This window comes from Castor canadensis, chromosome 11 (genome assembly GCF_047511655.1).
Source record: "Castor canadensis chromosome 11, mCasCan1.hap1v2, whole genome shotgun sequence".
Classification (NCBI taxonomy): Eukaryota; Metazoa; Chordata; class Mammalia; order Rodentia; family Castoridae; genus Castor; species Castor canadensis.
This window is the reverse complement of record NC_133396.1, coordinates 25,549,373-25,566,695: the sequence shown is the minus strand read 5'-3', so window position 1 is coordinate 25,566,695 and position 17,323 is coordinate 25,549,373.

Genomic DNA, 17,323 nt, shown 5'->3' with positions numbered 1-17,323 from the left:
CCATTTTACAGAAAGGGTAGATACATACCTCAGAGGCAGTTCCTTGTTTTTGGAGGTGAGGGAAGCCTCTACGAACTGACTTTTGTCTCCAGCTCTTTCCTGTGCAGCTCTGAGCAGTTTGGCACTGGAGGAGGAGGAGACACAGGGACATAGCTCATGGAGACCTCTTAGGGACAAGCCAGCTTCTGTGTCCCCACAGAATTGTTCTACCCTCTTCTGGTGGCCCAGGAGACCTTCCTGGCTTCATTGTATAAATGATCAATAAGCTTTCGTGTCACACCCAGATCAACTACAAAGGCGATCTAAGGACAGTCTAAATGGCCTGATCAAAAATTAGCCACACTGGGCAACAGTAGCTCTCACCTGTAATCCTAGCTACTCAGGAGGCAGAGATCAGGAGGACCACAGTTGGAAGCCAGCTTAGGCAAATAGTTCGAGAGCCCCTATCTTGAAAATACTCAACACAAAAAAAGGCCTATCGGGTGGATCAAGTGGTAAGAGCGCCTGCCTAGCAAGTGTGAGCCCTGAGTTCAAATCCTAGTACCACCCAAAAAAAAAAGAAAAAGAATTAGCCACGTGTTTGAACCAAATACATTTTACAGCATGTACACTCCAGCCTGTTGGTAAATACCTCATCTCAAATGCTTGGAGTGAGGACGGGGATGTAACTGAATGGTAGAATGCTTGCCTGGCATGAACCTAGCATGCTGGGTTTGATCCCCAGCACTGTAAACAAACAAACAAACAAACAAACGCTTGGAGTGGGGATTACTTAGACTCCCTAAAAGGTGAGCTCAAAGGGTCAGTTACAGCTACATCACAGCAAAATGTCCATAATTTTCTGAGTTTTGTTTTCTATCCTAATGAATGGAATTTTACACGGAATGTCAGACATTTTACAATGTGTGTGGCCAATTTCATGTACCTTGACAGTTTCTACCAATTATATAAAACTGTCTTAATTTTCAGTGCCGGGGCTCAAACCCAGAGCTTCACACATGCTAAGTAAGTGCTCTGAGGCACACCAGTAGACTCAGCCTTAGAAAATTTTATTTCTCTGGGAATTTGGGAAACATTTGCCATGTCCTTCTTCCTGTCCCTTCTTACCCTGACACTCTACCTAAAGATTCAGGGTGATTTCCTTTTTTTTCTTCCCCCTTTCAGAGGCTATTTGGATAAACACCACAAACTCATCCAAGTTGCCAGCTGGTTAAACATCTTGGTGATCTGCAGGAGAATGACACCCATGTGCCCAACTGAATTTTTTGTCTGGATGTTTGGTGTCATATTGTCTGAAGCTTGAAAGAGGTGAAAACCTGGTGTTGGGTGCCCCTTGTGGAGTGGGTATGTATAGATGACAATTAAAACCAGTGTTGCTTCCTTCCTTCCTGCTTGGATCAAGGTGAGACTTATTTGGCTTTCATGGCAGAACTATTTCCTGGACCTTGGACCTAAGAAGCAGCCATCTCCCAACCTAAGGCTCTTCCCTGGACAGCTCAAAGGCAAAGGCTTCCCCATTCACATCGAGCAAGCATCTCCTGCAGCCCAGCTATGAGTAACCAGACACTGTTGTTGCATTTCTGAGATGATTCAGATGATGAAGGCCAGCCCTTTCCCAATAAAAACATTTTGTTTGTCCCCAAGAAGGTCTCCTTGGAAGCATCTCAACATGGCCTGTCTACTATTTTTGCTCTGACTGTGTCCCTGGCCCAGAATCATTTTTTGGCACAGCTGTTGGGTGACAGTGAGATGTCTGCCACCAATGTGGCAGGGGCGTCCCTGGCTGAGGGTGCCATCTCTGCCACTAACAAGGCTGATGAAGCTTGCCTTGTGGTTCATGACACACCTCCATCCCCACCCTCTGTACTCTAAGATCAGGAAACTGCCAGGCTGCAGGAGAGTCTGGAGAGAAAGACATGTGGGAACCTCCAAAGAGAGAACAGAACCCAGGAATGACAGACCTTCATTTCCCAATTACCTCCAAGAGAATTTTCTGCCCTGGACATCCCCTGCTTACTTTTTTTGTTTGTTTTGGTGCTGGAGATTGAAAAACAAGACCTTGAGCTGAGCATGGTGGTACATGCATGTAATTCCAGTACCCAGGAGGCTGAGGCAAGAAGATCCAGCCTTGTTGCATAGCAAGACCCTGGTTCAAAAAAACAAAAAACAAAAAACAAAAAAACCCAAACAAACAACCAGAACCAAGCAAGTTAAGCACACATTCTACCATTATTCTACATCCTTACCTCTTGGCTACTCTTTTTTGTTTTTGATGGGACTGGGGTTTGAACTCAGGATTCACATTTACAAAGCAGGCACTCTACTGCTTGAGCCACACCCCCAGCACATTTTGCTGTATTTTGCTCTGGTGATTTTAGAGATGGGGCCTTGAGAACTATTTGCTCAGGCTGGCCTGGAACCACGATTCTCCCAATCTCAGTCTCTCAAGTAGTAGGATTACAGGCATGAGCCACTAGTGCCAGGCCCTTGACTACTTTTATGATCCACGCTGTTGACATTATCACTTTGTCCTCCTGATCTGTTGTTCTGAGTTCTGCCAGGGTTGAGCCCTTCAGTTGTAGGGAGCAGGAAGCTAAAAGAAGAGTGTGACCAGTATTGACCACAGATAGGATTCTTGGAAGAGGACAGTTTCCTCAGGCTCTGGTTTTGCTTTCTCTACCATGAACCAAAGAGGCATGATTGAGAAGTTATGGAACTCACTGGACCCTCTATATACAGTTTAATAACTTAAGTTCAGGATCATGAGTTTGTCACAAGTGGCCAACTCTGTCCATGCTGGATAAATGTTGGTTGAATGAATAAATAAAGGAGAAAATGGATCAATAGTTCCAAAGATACCATCCTATGAGTTACAGAGTCACCATCAGTTGAAGCTGCATCCCAAAGTAAAACTATAAATCCTTCTTATGATAAAGTAAGACTTTATCTGCAATGTGGTTACTTTTCACTGGTGACCAAGAGAGAAGATTCTAGTACTACCTTAGGACACTTAGTGAACTGCTCCAACACCACCCTACTCCTTCTCTCCCCATAGAAGTCACTTCTTTAACCCCAGACCATCAGTGTCCCCTTCTCCAAAGCCCGAAGAATAAAGCCTAGAGTCTGTGTTATGTCCCTCCCCAATCCAAGGTCACATAAGATCAAATTGCTATCCACCTTTCCAGCTCACATTACAAAGTCCCTGGTGCTTACAGGGTTTTTGCTAATGTTACCTCACTTACTTTTCTGATAATGTGAAGATAATTTTATTGCCATTTTGCAAATGAAGAAACTACTAGCTAATTGGAGACAGATCCAGGATTCAACCAGCTTGTTGATCTCAATGCTCTGAGCTGCCCACCATGCAACTCTGCCCTCTGGCTCTATCCTCTCCCAACCCTCTAGGCTTCTACCTTTCGCTTCCTTGTATGTGCCAGAATTTTCTTATGCCTGGGTTTTTGACCACACCTCCCAACTCTGTTCAGAATCCATTCTTCAAAGTTCAACTCAGACTCCACCTCCAGACACCATGGTTCAGTCTTCTCTCTCTTCCGTGAGTTCATTGTTCCTTGGCTTTACTTATTTTTTAAGCATTCAGCCTTGTACAGTGTGGTTCCTTGTTGATGAGCTTGTAAGGCTGTGGCTGGATTGTCAGACCCTTGAATACAGGAGATGGGGGGTGGGTAGAGATCGGGGATTGTGTCTTATCAACTTGCATATCTGGCACAGGATAATGACTCAACAAACACCTGCTTTTTTTTTTTTTGGCAAGTTCTCACTGTATAACCAGCCTGGCCTCAAATTCCCTGTGCAGCTCAGACTCACCATCCTACCTCAACCTCCTGAGTGCTGGGATTACAGAAGAGTACGAACAGGCCTGGCAATAAACACCTGTTAATAGCATCGTGTCTTCGTTGTTAAGTGAAAAAGTTGCAGAATGGGTTCACAGTAGTCTATTTTTTTTGTGTAAAGAAGAGAGAAAGAATTATTTTGTATTATTGCCAGGCAAAGTGGTACTTGCCTGTAATCCAGTACTCAGGAAGCTGAGGCAGAATCTGGAGTTACACGACAGTCTGAGCTAGATAGTGAGACTCTGTCTCAAAAAAAAAAAAAAAAAGAAAAATTTACATAAAGACACTCTAGAGCAAGGGAGGGGGCCCAAACAATGTATACACCTGTGAATAAATGTAAAAATGATAAAATAAAAAAAGACACTCTGGAAAGATATAAGGAACTAATCATACTGGTTTCTCCTAAGGGGATGGCACCATGGGAGGGGGGTTATTTACTTTATATAGTTTTATATCTTTTTAAAATATGCAAGTTTTTCTTTTTAGCCGTGTTAGGGTTTGAACTCAGGGCTTCAAGTTTGATAGGTAGGCACTCTACTACTTGAGCTATGCCTCCAGCCCAGGTTTTTCTTTTAAAAATAAAAAAGGTAGGGCTGGAAGTGTGGCTCAAGTGGTGGAGCACCTGCCTAGTAAGTAAGAGGCCCCGAGTTCAAACCCCAGTTCCAACAAAAAAAAAAATTGCTAAAGTGATTTAGTCACTAGAGACTGTTACTGTAGCTGTCCCTGCACTCGTAAAATGAAAACATCCACAAACTGTCATCAGCCCATCAGCCCTGTAGCAGGTGGCAAGGCTGCCCCTGCTGAAGGTGATAAAACGCTACTTCGCTACTTGATATATGGAAGGTCAGGCAGGGGAAGAGGGGAAGAGAGGAGAAGAACTAGGAGGATATCAGACTTAGAAGGTAAAAAAAGGAAACAGAATGAGAGAGAGAGAGAGAGAGAGAGAGAGAGAGAGAGAGAAATACACAGATAGAGAAACACACAGAGACAGAAACATAGAGAATATCACAAAGAGAGTACACATATACCTGGTAAAAGGCTCTCATAGCCTTGTTTTTTGTTTTCCTTTATTGTTGTGCTGGGTGAGGTACATTGTGGCATTTACAAAGCTTCTTACAATGTATCAATTATATCATAGTTGAATTCACCTTTCCACCATTCTACTTTATACCCCCTCCCCTGACTCCTGGGACAGTTTCAACAAGTCTAATTTTTGCATTTGCATACATTTGTACATATTATTTGCACCGTATTCATCCTCCTACTCCCTTCCTCCACCACCTCCCCGCTGTTTTTTGTTTTTTGTTTTGAGACAGGGTCTCACTATGTAACTCAGGCCAGCCTCAAATTCACAATCCCCCTTCCTCAGTCTCCCAAGTGCTGAGATTACTGGCTTGCATCACCAGCTGGTAGTGGAAGGATTTTGGCTTTGAGATGGTGAAGGGAATGGATAGCCAACTGCAGACAGGATGGGGCCCTCTGTCCCCCACTCTGGACTACTCCCATTCCATTACAGCATCTACAAGAGAGAGGGATTCAACAGTATATTGTGTAAAGGGTGGGGGGAGGTGGGGTGTGGTGACTCACACCTCTAATCCCAGCTAATCTGAGGGCAGGGCAGAGATGGGCGAAATAATAGTTTAGGCCAGCCTGGGCAAAGAGTTAGCAAAACCTCATCTCAACCAAAAACCTGGGTGTTGTGGCATGCCTGTCATCCAGCCACACAGGAGGCATAGGTAGGAGGATTGAGACCAGTCCCTATCTGAAACCCTATCTGAAAAATAACTAAAGCAAAAAGGGGCTGGGGGGATGGTTTAAGTGATAAAGCCAGTTCTAAATTCCAAGCCCCAGTACTGTCAACCAGGTACCCATCTCCTCTAATCTCTCCCTTGACCTCCCAGGCCTTATTTCCTGTCGTCCTTGAAACCTTCACACCCTGACCTGACTCTGTTCCTCAGGTTGCTGGGGAAGCCAGGGTTCTGAGTGACCAAGCTTTTCCTTGGAGGTATTCCCCATCCGTCTTTGTAAACCCAACCATCAGGGGCAACACTGTGTTTGGATGGAGCTGTGTTAGCTACGGGCCCGGCATGAAGCAGGTAGGAAGGATGCAGGCGCAGTGTGAAGAGGAAGTAGGAGGTAAGGAGCAGGGAGGTGGGAAGAGGATCGTGGGTGAGACTTCCATCTCTGCCCCAGGCCTCTGGCCAGTTGGACGCAGCATCTGGACGTGGACTGAAAAAAAGAATGTAAAAAAATGAGCTCACGCTGCAGACATTTGGTTTGCATGTCACTGAACATCTGGACCTGGAAAATATCTGGTTTGGGAGCTATGATTTTTGTTTCTCTTCAAATTTTGGAAGCCTGTGCTCATATTGGATGGCCAGACCTTAGATACATCTACCTCTTGCACATCCTTAGGGGATCTCTGTGTTTATGTCACACATGTCAAGGCTTCCCAAAGAGCCTAAGAAATTGAGATCACTGAGGGTGGTTGGGGGAGACATGACCTCTATTTACATCAGAGGACACAGAGAAATCTCTAGAGAGCATTATTCCCAGTCTCTCCCCACCCCCACCACTCAGGATCTGTGTTGGAACGTCCCTTCCTTTGTCCATCAGCAGATGAGAGCCCCGACTGATTGGTGCTTGGATACGATGGCAGTGATGGAGCCCCAGCTTGTCCATTTTTATAAGCTCTGCTTTATTGGCCCTTCAATAACCAGCTAAGGAGCCAGCTCAGGAAATGAGGCAGAAGCCAGGCCACCCTGGACTCAGTGCAAACTTTTTTTTTTTTTTTTCCAGGAAACTGCTTGTCATGGCCCTGGAGCAGCTTTCCCACCTAGGACCTGAAGCAGAACCCAGTCATCAGTCCCCTGTCTGAAACCCTCAATTCTGCTGCCTTGGCAGGATTCTTCTCCTTTCCTGGAAGGGAGCCAGGATGAGAGCGTTGACAACTGTCCAAAGGGCTGCAGGAGGGTGGGGCCCAGCAGAAGACAGCTCTGTAGGAGGACAGCAAGCCCATGACTTCCAGTCCCTCTTCTAGGTCATCTTTCTCATGAGACTCCTCAGAATATTCTAATTATCTGCCTTATTTTGTAAGCAAGGAGATTAAGGCTCAGAGAAGTCATATCACCTGCTCAAAGTCATGTGGCTATTTAGTCCTGGATCTGAGGTCTGAACCCATCTTGTCCCCCTGGAACACAATTTCACTGCAGAGACAGGCCTGGCCATTACGCCAGTCTACGGTGAAAGGTGGGCAGGAGGATATTGAGAAAAGGGAAGGAATTTGGAGTACTCATTGGAGGCTTCTAGGAAGAGGTGCTACTTGCACCTTGAAAAAAGGACAGAATTTGGCTAAAGGAAGCAGGAGAAGGGTTGGAGGCTCAGCTCAATCGGTAGTGCGCCTGCCTAGCAAGTGCAAAGCCCTGAGTTCAAACCCCAGAATTGCCAAAAAAAAAAAAAAAAAAGGAAAGGAAAAGTTATTGCAGCTAGAGAAAGCATAAATTTCAAAAAAATTAATAAAAAAGAAAAAGAAATGCAGTGCCTGGCATCAGTAGCTCATGTCTGTAATCCTAGCTACTCAAGAGACAGAGATCAGGAGGATCATGGCTCAAAGCCAGCTTGGGCAAATAGTTCCTTAGACCCTATCTTGAAAATAACCCCAAAAAGTGCTGGTAGAGTGGCTCAAGTGGTAGAGCACCTGCCTAGCAAATGTGAAGCCCTGAGTTCAAACCTCAGTACTGCCAAAAAAAAAGAAATGCAGGCAGAGGCTAGAGGTGTAGCTCAGTGGTAGAATGCATGCTTAGCATATACCAGGCCCTGGGTTTAGTCCTCAGCACCAAACAACAACAAAACAAAAACAATACAGGCAGAAATGGGATGTGTAAGGAAATATAGGGTCATAAAACAAGCATCAGTAAATTTAAAACAATTGAAATCATACTGAGTATGTTCTCTGATCAAAATAATCCATGAACCAAAGAAGGAAGTACCAAGGGAGGTTGAAAAATACACTGACCTGACAGACAATGAATGGGGCTGGCAGAGTGGCTCAAGCAGTAGGAGTGCATGCCTAGTGAGCATGAGGCACTGAGTTCAAATCCCAGTATCACAAAAAAAAGAAAGAAATCAAGAGACAATGAAAATATCCTGTATTATTTGTGGGGCACAGTTGAAGTAGTGCTGGGAAGGAGCTTTGTAGCACTAAATACATGCATTTAGGAACGCAGGAAAGTTTCACATCAATAATCTAAGCTCCCATCTCAAGAACCTAGGAAAAATAAACAAATCCAAAGCAAGCAGAGAAAGGAAATAATAAAGATAAGAAGAGAAATCCATGAAATGAAAAAACAGAAAAGGAAGCAAACAGAAATCTGAAAAGGGCTGAGGGCATGGCTCAATGGTAGAGTACCTGCCTAGCAAGCGGGAGGACCTGAGTTCAAACCCCAGTACCACAAACAGAAAAAGAGAGGGAAACTATAAAAGAAAGGCTGGGGGTGTGACTCAAGGCTAGAATGCTTGCTTACCATGTGCAAGGTCCTGGGTTCCATCCCCAGTACTGTGGACAAAACAAAGAAAAAAAAAAGTCAACTGAAAAGAGAAAAAAAAATCAATGAAACATGGAGCTGATTATTAAAAATAAAAAATCAATGACTTTCTCATAAGACTTACCAATTAGGAATGAAATAAGAGCTATCACTATAGAACTTTCCGACAGCAAAAGGACAATAGGGAATTACCATGGGAAATAACTATGGAGGTTATTACTTAGCTTAAATAGTTCCCCAAAGGTAGGTCTTAATCCCTGTAACCTGTAAATACTACCTTATTAGGAAAAGTCTGCAGATGGGGTTAACTAAAGATTTTTGAGTTGAGGAGATTATCTCAGTAGTACCCAAGTGCAATCACAAGTGTCCTGATAAGGGAGAAATAGAAGATGATTTTACAGAGAAAGAGATGAGGAGAGATGGGGCAATGTGACCATGGAGGCAGAGGCTGAAGTAATGTGCCCAGAAGCCAAGGAACGTTGGTTGACACCAGAAGCCGGAGGAGGCAAGGAACGGATTCTCCCCCAGAGTCTTTGGAGGGTGCGTCACTCTGTCGACATGCTCATTTTGCTCTGCTGATACTAATTTTGAATTTCTGACTTCCAGAACTGTTAGAGAGTGAATTGCTATTGCATTAAGCTATTTAGTTATGTGAATGTGTTACACATTCCTCCCCCTCCCCCATCAGCAGTATTTCCAGATTCAGATGGTTTCACTGGATAATTCTACCAAGTATTTAAAGAATTAAATTCTACAAAATTTCTTCCAGGAAACAGAAATAAAGGATTACTTCTAAATTAATTTTATGAGGTTAATATAACCCTAATACTCAAACCAGATACATTGCAAAGAAAAAAAGAAAAACAATACCCTTTATGAATACAGATGCAAAAATCCTTAATGAAATCTTAGCAAACAATGAGAGCCCCACGCTGTACAATTAATATACACCAATAAAAATGTAAAAAAAGAAATGTTAGCAAATCAAATTCAGCAATATATGAAGAGAATCACACACTATAACCCAAGTTGGATTTATTTCATGGAAGCAAGACTGATTCAATATTCAAAACTCAATCAATGTAAGCCACCACACAAAGAGTGCAAAGAGAAAAACCCCTACGATCCTATCAAATGATGCTGAGAAAACATTTGATAAAATTCAATGCCTCTTTAGTGACTTAAAAAAAAAAACTCTCAGAAAAATAAGCATAGAGGGGAATGGACTTAATTTGATAAGGAGAACCTATGAAAAAAATCAATTTTTTTATGGCACTGTGGGGTTGAACTCAGGGTTAATTATAGGCTAATTAACATTTTATTTAATGGTGTAAAACTGAATGCTTTGGGTCAGAATCCATGGCTCGCTTTGTAATCCCTGCTATGGAGGAGGCATAGACAAGATTGTATCATAGGCCAGCCTCAGGCAAAAAGCATGACCCTATCTGAAAAAAATAACTAGAGCAAGAAGGCCTAGTGGCATGGCTCAGAGGTAGAGCATTTGCCTAACAAGTGCAAGGCCCTGAGTTCAAACCCCAGTACCAGCTGAGTGCCAGCAGCTCATGCCTGCAATCCTAGCTACTTGGGAAGTTGAGATAGGGAGGATCGAGGTTTGAGGCCAGTCTTGGCAAATAGTTGTTGAGACCCTGTCTACAAAATAACCTGAGCAAAAATGGCCTGGAGGTGTGGTTAAAGAGGCAGAGTACATGTCTAGCAAGCGTGAGGCCACAAGTTCAAGCCCCAGGACAAGAAAAGGAAGGAGGGAAGGAAAGAAGGAAGAGCTTTTTAGAACTTTGGAGATTTCAAAACCTGGATATAGGGTTGCGGTACCACAGAGCGTACTGCAGTGCATGGCTGCTCATCTGAGCACATGCTTCCACCCTCCCTTTCAGCTAAGTGCGGCCCAGTGACTACGTCTTCACCACAGGATGCAAGCAGGAGTGAGGACAGCTTTGGGTCCAAGCTTTCAGACACTGGGCATGCATTTTCCCACGGTCTCTCACCCCTTCCTCAAGATGGAACACAGATGTGCCTGCTACCCATCCTCTGTCAAGCAGATGAGGGCAAAATCCTCAAAACGGTGAGCAATATGCAAGGAACCGGAGGAGTCCTCAGACTGCCATGCCTGCCAGGACACAAATCAGCTTCAAGTTTTCTTTTTCTTGTTGGTGGGACTGGAATTTGAACTCAGGTCTTTGTACTGACAAAACAGGTGATCTACTGCTTGAGCACACCTCCAGCCCATTTTGGTGATGGGATCTCACGAACTATTTGCTGAGGCTGTCCTCAAACTTTGATCCTCCCAATCTCAACCTCTCAAGTAGCTAGTGTTACAGGCCTGAGCCACCAGCACTCAGCTTTTGAGTTTTCTTTATATCACAGTAGTTTTGAGTCTTTTACCCAATTACCTTGGGCTAAATAATGTAATAGATAAGTGCTGAACCTAGGCAAGATATAGAGACAAAGGGATGACAGGCATAGTTTAAGTAAGGGAAACAAACCCACATGGAGATAATTCCCCCAAAATGTGCCAGATGCTGATGTAGCTGCGTTGGAGGGATGCAGGCCTGAGAGTGCATCAGGAAAATGTCCTTGGGGAAGGCAGCCCAGTGGAGTATGAGGGTGACAAGGATTGGAAAAGAGTAAGAGCTGGTGCCGGTGGCTCATGCCTATACTCCTAGCTATTCAGGAGGCAGAGATCAGGAGGATTGTGGTTTGAAGCCAGCCCAGGCAGATAGGCTCTATCTCAAAACTACCTATCACAAAAAAGGGCTGGCAGAGTGGCTCCAGGTGTAGTCCCTGAGTTCAAGCCCCAGTACTGCAAAAAAAAAAAAAAAAAAAGAAAATGGAAAAAGGTGGGTTCAACTGTTCTCCCCTCTTTCAAAAAGCATGTTCAGGTGCTAAGCAACTTATTTGGAACTAGAGTCATTGCAGATGTGATTGGTTAATATAAGATCTTACTGGAAGCTGGGCACCAGTGGGTCAGGCCTGTAATCCTATCACTCGGGAGACAGAGATCAGGAAGATCGAAGTTTGAAGCCAGCCCGGGTAAATAGTTAATGAGACTCTATATTGAAAAAAACCCATCACAGAAAAGGATGATAGAGTGGCTCAAGTGGTAGAGTGCCTGCCTAGCAAGTGTGAGACCCTGAGTTCAAGTCCTAGTGCCACCAAAAAATCTTACTGGAGGAGGGTAGTCTCCAATGCAATATGACTAGTTTCCTTTCAAGAAGAGGGAAATTTGTCTTGTTTTTTTACCCAAAACATCTTTATTTTTTAGTTTTCAAAAAAACAAACTCTTCTTTTTCCAGGGAAATCACAACTAGCTTAGAAAAATGGGCACACGATATACATCTTCAAAGCATTTCCCTTTAATGGGAAACTTAGCTTTATAGAATCTGAACATTAAAAGGTAAAAAAAAGTTCCATTTCCTTGGCATTACAAGACAAAACAAAATCTAGTGTAAGTCAAGGAAATCCATTCACACTTCAGGTCCTTCTCCTCCAGGAACCAGTGTTGCTGGATTATTTCCATTTAGAAAATCTGATCAAGAAGAGGGAAATTTGGATACAGAGACAGAGGTAGAGTTTGGAGTTGTGCCTGGGCTACCAGAAGCTGAAAGAGCAAGGAAGGGACCTTTCCTAGAGGTGTCAGAAGCAGCACAGTTCTGCAAACACCATGGCTTCAGACATCTAGCTTCCAAGATATGAGAGAATACATTTGTAGTGTGCCCTGCCACCCACTTTGTCACTTCAGCCACAAGAAATTTCAGGTCTAAGCAAAGGCATAGAGGAGAGAAGCAAATGCCAGGGCACACTCAAGACAACTATAAACAACTCCTATTTGCAGAGCTCAGTGTTCAAGGCAGAGCCTGGCCTGTGACAAATCTAGAGATGAGGAACAAAACCCATTAATTTATGACATTTTTACAATAGGAGTAAGGATATGCAGAAAAGAATGGTCACCAAAACAACCATCAACTCATTGTGGTTAAAGTTCTTTTCCTTATTAATCTATATTTTAAATGAACACTTTTGTTTTTGAGACAGGGTCTTGCTATGTAATCCAGGCTGGCCTGGAATTTGTGATCCTCCTGCCTCGGTTGACTGACTGCTGGGATTACAGACATGTACCTCCACACCAGCCATGATTATATGTTTTAAATAAATCCTAACACCATCTGTTTCTGAAAAACAAAGGCAGAGGCCTGCCAGCAGGGAGGAAAGTGGGTCAGGGACAGGATTAGGAGCTAAGAGACCAGCTAAGAAATGGTTGCTATATTCCAGATGATCTGTGAGGAGGGTCTGGACTCAGAAAATGGTGGCAGGAATGGACAGGAGAAAAACTCAGAAGGTTGATCTGGAGACAAATGAGATGTATTGAGGTTGTGATATGGAGGGAATGTTCTAGAATGATTCTCAAATCTCTAACTTATAATTAGGATAATTTAGGACATACTGTCCTTATTGACTGAGGTTAGAACAGGTAGAGATTGTGGTTTTCAGAGGAAGATGGTGAGTTCAGGGGTGTCTACAGAGAGATATCCTCACCTGTAACTCTAAGCGAGGTCTATGAAGCAGACCTCTGTCCCAAGTCTGCCACTCCAGTGATGGTTTCTCCTTCGTACAGACTCCAACCCCTCATTTACAGCTGATTTGCCAAGGATGGAGGCCTGATTCCAAATTGTTGAATCTGAAGAGTCACCAAGAACACTGTTGATATGTCTGGGAATCTCTCTTCCAGGTAGCAGCTAGGTTCATGCACAGAGACAGGGTAACAGGGGAAAAGAAAGTAGGGGTAAGGAGAGAGAACCGGACAGGAATTTACAACCAAGATAACAGGAAGGCCAGTCGCCAGGCGCCAGAGAAGAACTGGGGAGAGCACTCGCTCCATTTAGAGAGGGGATGAGCTGAGAGGCTGTTCTGAGAAGTCGGCTCTTCCAACCGCTCAAATCTGGCTCTTTTGTTCTTTGCCCCACACCAACAATCCCCATGGACTTTTTTTCAGTACTGGGGTTGGAACTTAGGGTCTACACCTTGAGCCACTCCACCAGCCCTTTTTTGTGATTTTTTTTTCCAAGTTAGTCTCATGAACTATTTGCCTGGGCTGGTCTTGAACTGTGATCCTCCTGATCTCTGCTTCTTGAGCAGCATAGCACAATCATCAAAATCCATGGGGAGCGGGGGCCAGTGGCTCATGCCTGTAATCCTGGCTACTCAGGAGGCAGAGATCAGGAGGACTGAGGTTTGAAGCCAGTCCAGGCCAATAGTTAATGAGACCCTATCTTGAAAAAACACCAATACAGAACAGGACTGGCAGAGTGGCTCAAGTGGTAGAGTGCCTGCCTAGCAAGCATGAGGCCCTGAGTTCAAACCCCAGAACACCCCCCCCAAAAATGCTCTGGGGGAGAACAAGAAGCTGGGAGAGGAGGCTGAGGGCTGCTGAAGTCCCTGAGGTCACATGGGACAGCATTCTTGGGATACTGGGAGCATTTTCTCAGAGACTTCAGTGTTATCACATTTGCCATTTCTTATTCTCAGTGAATGTCATAAGTCACTTAAGACTTATTCTCAATGAATGTCGTAAGTCGCTAAGATGAGTCATTAAGCTGATTTACCCAATTTATCTTGTGAACATGCTAATAAAAAGATTGTTATTGAATCCCTGTGATTTAAGTAATGAAAGGGTGGTAGGAGTTTTAGGAGATACAATAAAACCCTTTAATTAAACTTGACAATGGCCATTAGATCAGTAATTAGTGTCACTTGCTTAGTAATTGAATTGTTGATATGAAAAATGGCTTTGTATAGGACCTTTCTTTCCTTTCCTCCTCTTCTCCCTTTTCCTTCTTTTCTGGAACTGGGATCAAACTCAAGGTCTCACACATGTGAGGGCTCTGCCTCTGAGCTCTGGCCTCCCCTGGGATTCATCTGGGATAGTGTAGAGACTTCTGCATTTCTTTGTATTTCTTGTGTGTCTGTTACACACCGGGAACTATATTGAGTAACACTCAGAGCAGTGAGCAGGGCAGACAGGGTCCCTACCCTCCCAGAGAGTGTACCCAAGTGACCTGGTTTCATTTCATAGTCCACTAACTGGGAACGTTTCTATGTTTCTTTTCTTTTCTTTCTTTTTTTGTGGCACTGGTTTTGAACTCAGGGCCTCACACTTGCTAGGCAGGTGCTCTACCACTTTGCCACCTCTGTTTTGTGTTGGATACACGAAGAAAGAGGGTCTGGAGAACTATTTGCCCGGACCGGTTTTGAACCGCTATCCTCCTAATCTCTGTCTCCTGAGTGGCTAGGATTACAGGCATGAGCCACAGACACCCAGCCAGAATGTTTTTAACAATTGGAAAGTGCCAGTTTTCCCACCAGGATTCAGGTCAAGCTGCCAGAGAGAATAAGAAAATAATTCTTTGGAAGGGGCTGGACGGACAAAAGTAATATAGTCACAGTGGGGACCCACTGAGAAACCCTTTTGGACATCAACTTAAATATTAATAAGAAGACAGACTGTAAAATAGGTACAATGTGGAGGAGGTACTAGTGGGAGGGCGGAGGGTGAATGAAGGAGATGAAGATGAGGGAATATGGTGGATGGACTTCATACACTTATCTGAAACAGAGCAAAGAGACCTCCTGCAATTGCTTTAAGTGAGGTGGGGAGTGGGTTGAGGGGGAGAGACGATGCGGGTGATCTAACCAATGTACAATATAAGCCTAATTGGAATTGTTGCAATGAATCCCTGCTGTACAATGAATATCCTAATTAAAAAAAAGAAAGAAACTAATTCTTAGTTTTAATGCTCACTGTAGCCCTGAGAGGCAGGATAGCAGGTGGGAACCGGGAGACCTGGGTTCTGATGCCTGCTCTGTGCAGTTTTCTTCTCTTCATTTCACGGAGCCCCACTTTCCTCATTTTCAAGCCCTGAGATGATAATACGCAGCGTGTATGGCATATAAATCGCAGGTATATGTGTACCACAGCCACTCTTAATGTTTTTATTAGCTCATTTTTGAAGATGAGAAACTTGACATAGAGAAGTAAAGTGACTTGCCCAAGATTACACAGTGGTGAACGGCAGAACAGAAACTTGAACCCGGATCTTCCAACTCTATGTCATGTGCTCTTTCCATTTTGGCACCACTACCTGATATGAGGCCAAGAAACAATTCTCCTGAGGTCTAGTGATGAATGCTTACCGAGAGGGTGCAATGGCGACTTGAAGAACTAGGAAAGGTGTGGAGGCTTGGCAGGTGAGAACCAGGCCAGACCCAGGCAGAGGAACGGCGGCCCGCTCACCTGCGGCTCAACACTGACCCCTGCCGCCACTCACCGCACTGCTCCCTCAGCCTTGTCCAGAGGACGCCGGAGCTGGGGGTTTCTCTGCCATGGGCCCCACCCGGGCATCTCCTGGGCCAGGGGCGCTTCCAGGACTGAATTCGAGCCTCGCGGGGAGCGGAGGAAACAACGCTGGAACAACCACTACAGCTCTCGGGCCCAGGGGACACTGCAGGCTGCCACCAAATGAGGAGTTCCTAGTCCTCTCGTCCCCGATCTCCCCTCCTGAGTCTGGTCAAGACCTGAGTCTGGAAGGGTTAACCTTGCAGAGTGAGCTCACAAAGGCTTCTTTTCCCTTCCCTTTCGAAAACAACCAAAACAAAATGGACTGGAGGTGTGGCTCAATTGGTAGAGCACCTGCTTTGCAAGTGTGAAGCTCTGAGTTCAAACCCTAGTCCCACCAAAAAAAAAGTATTCTTGGCTTTTAGACTTTATGAGGCTGAGCACCTCCTTTGCTGTCTGCTAGCTGGGCATTTTTTTCCCTATAACTTGGATAAAAACAAAAAGAAAGGTTTGTTAGCAATTCAAATATATTGATTGAGGAGGTCAGCTCCTAAAAGATTTCAATAATTTCAGAAAGTAACAAGGTATTTTCAAAAATGAGGACTGACATCAGATCTTTCATTTTCTTTTCCCCAGATGAAAAATGTGATTTGGTCTGGAAGAATCTGACAGATTTCTGTGCAGGGAGGGGTGGTAGGCTGAGTTGACCTGCCCAGGGAAAAGCCTGCAATTTACATGTGTACAGAACCTTCCAGCGCATCCATCCACATGCCCTCTGGGTTCTGTGAGGTAAAGGGATGCGTCTGATGGAAAGATAAGGTCAGATGCAAGTTTTTGACACTTTCCAATCCAGCGTATTATTATTTGTGCCTTCTTTGCTGTATTTTTTTTTTTCAGTACTGGGGATTGAACCCAGGACCTTGCACATACTAGATAAGCACTCTATCTCTTGAGCTAGGTCCCCAGCTCTCTTTCATACAGTGTGACATGCGGGCCCAAGGGGAGATGGCTTTGCTCACCCTTTGCAAAGGGATGGGAGCTCACCCTTTGCAGGACTGAGCACTGCATTTTAGCAGGCACTGCCACAAACCATCCCCTCATCATCACTTCAGTCTCACCTCAAACATCTGCTCAGGGAGGTCTTCCCTGGTGGCCCTAGTTTATCCCCACCCCAGTAATGGTTTTTTCACTTTTAGGACAATTCCATCTTCAAGTTTCTTGTTTTATTTACTTGTGTACATGTTGACTACTTGTTTGCCCGTGTCACGTTACCTCTGTAACAGCAGTGGCCTCCTCTTGTATCTTCCTGTGTCCCAAGCGCTTAAGACAGGGCCAAGAGCAGACAAGGTGATCCAATGGAATGTCTGAGTGAGTAAATGAATGAACTGGAGCAGCGGTTCTCAAAGTGTGGTCCACGGCTTCCTAGGGAGCCAGAATCTTCCTGCGAGTCTGAGGGGGGAACACAAGCGCATTTGTCTGTTTCCTGCATGGACACTGATACTCTTGGCAATGACCATGCAAGAGCTTCTGTGGTACCAGATTGTACTGCAGTCACCATGCAATGACAGCAGAAACAGGAT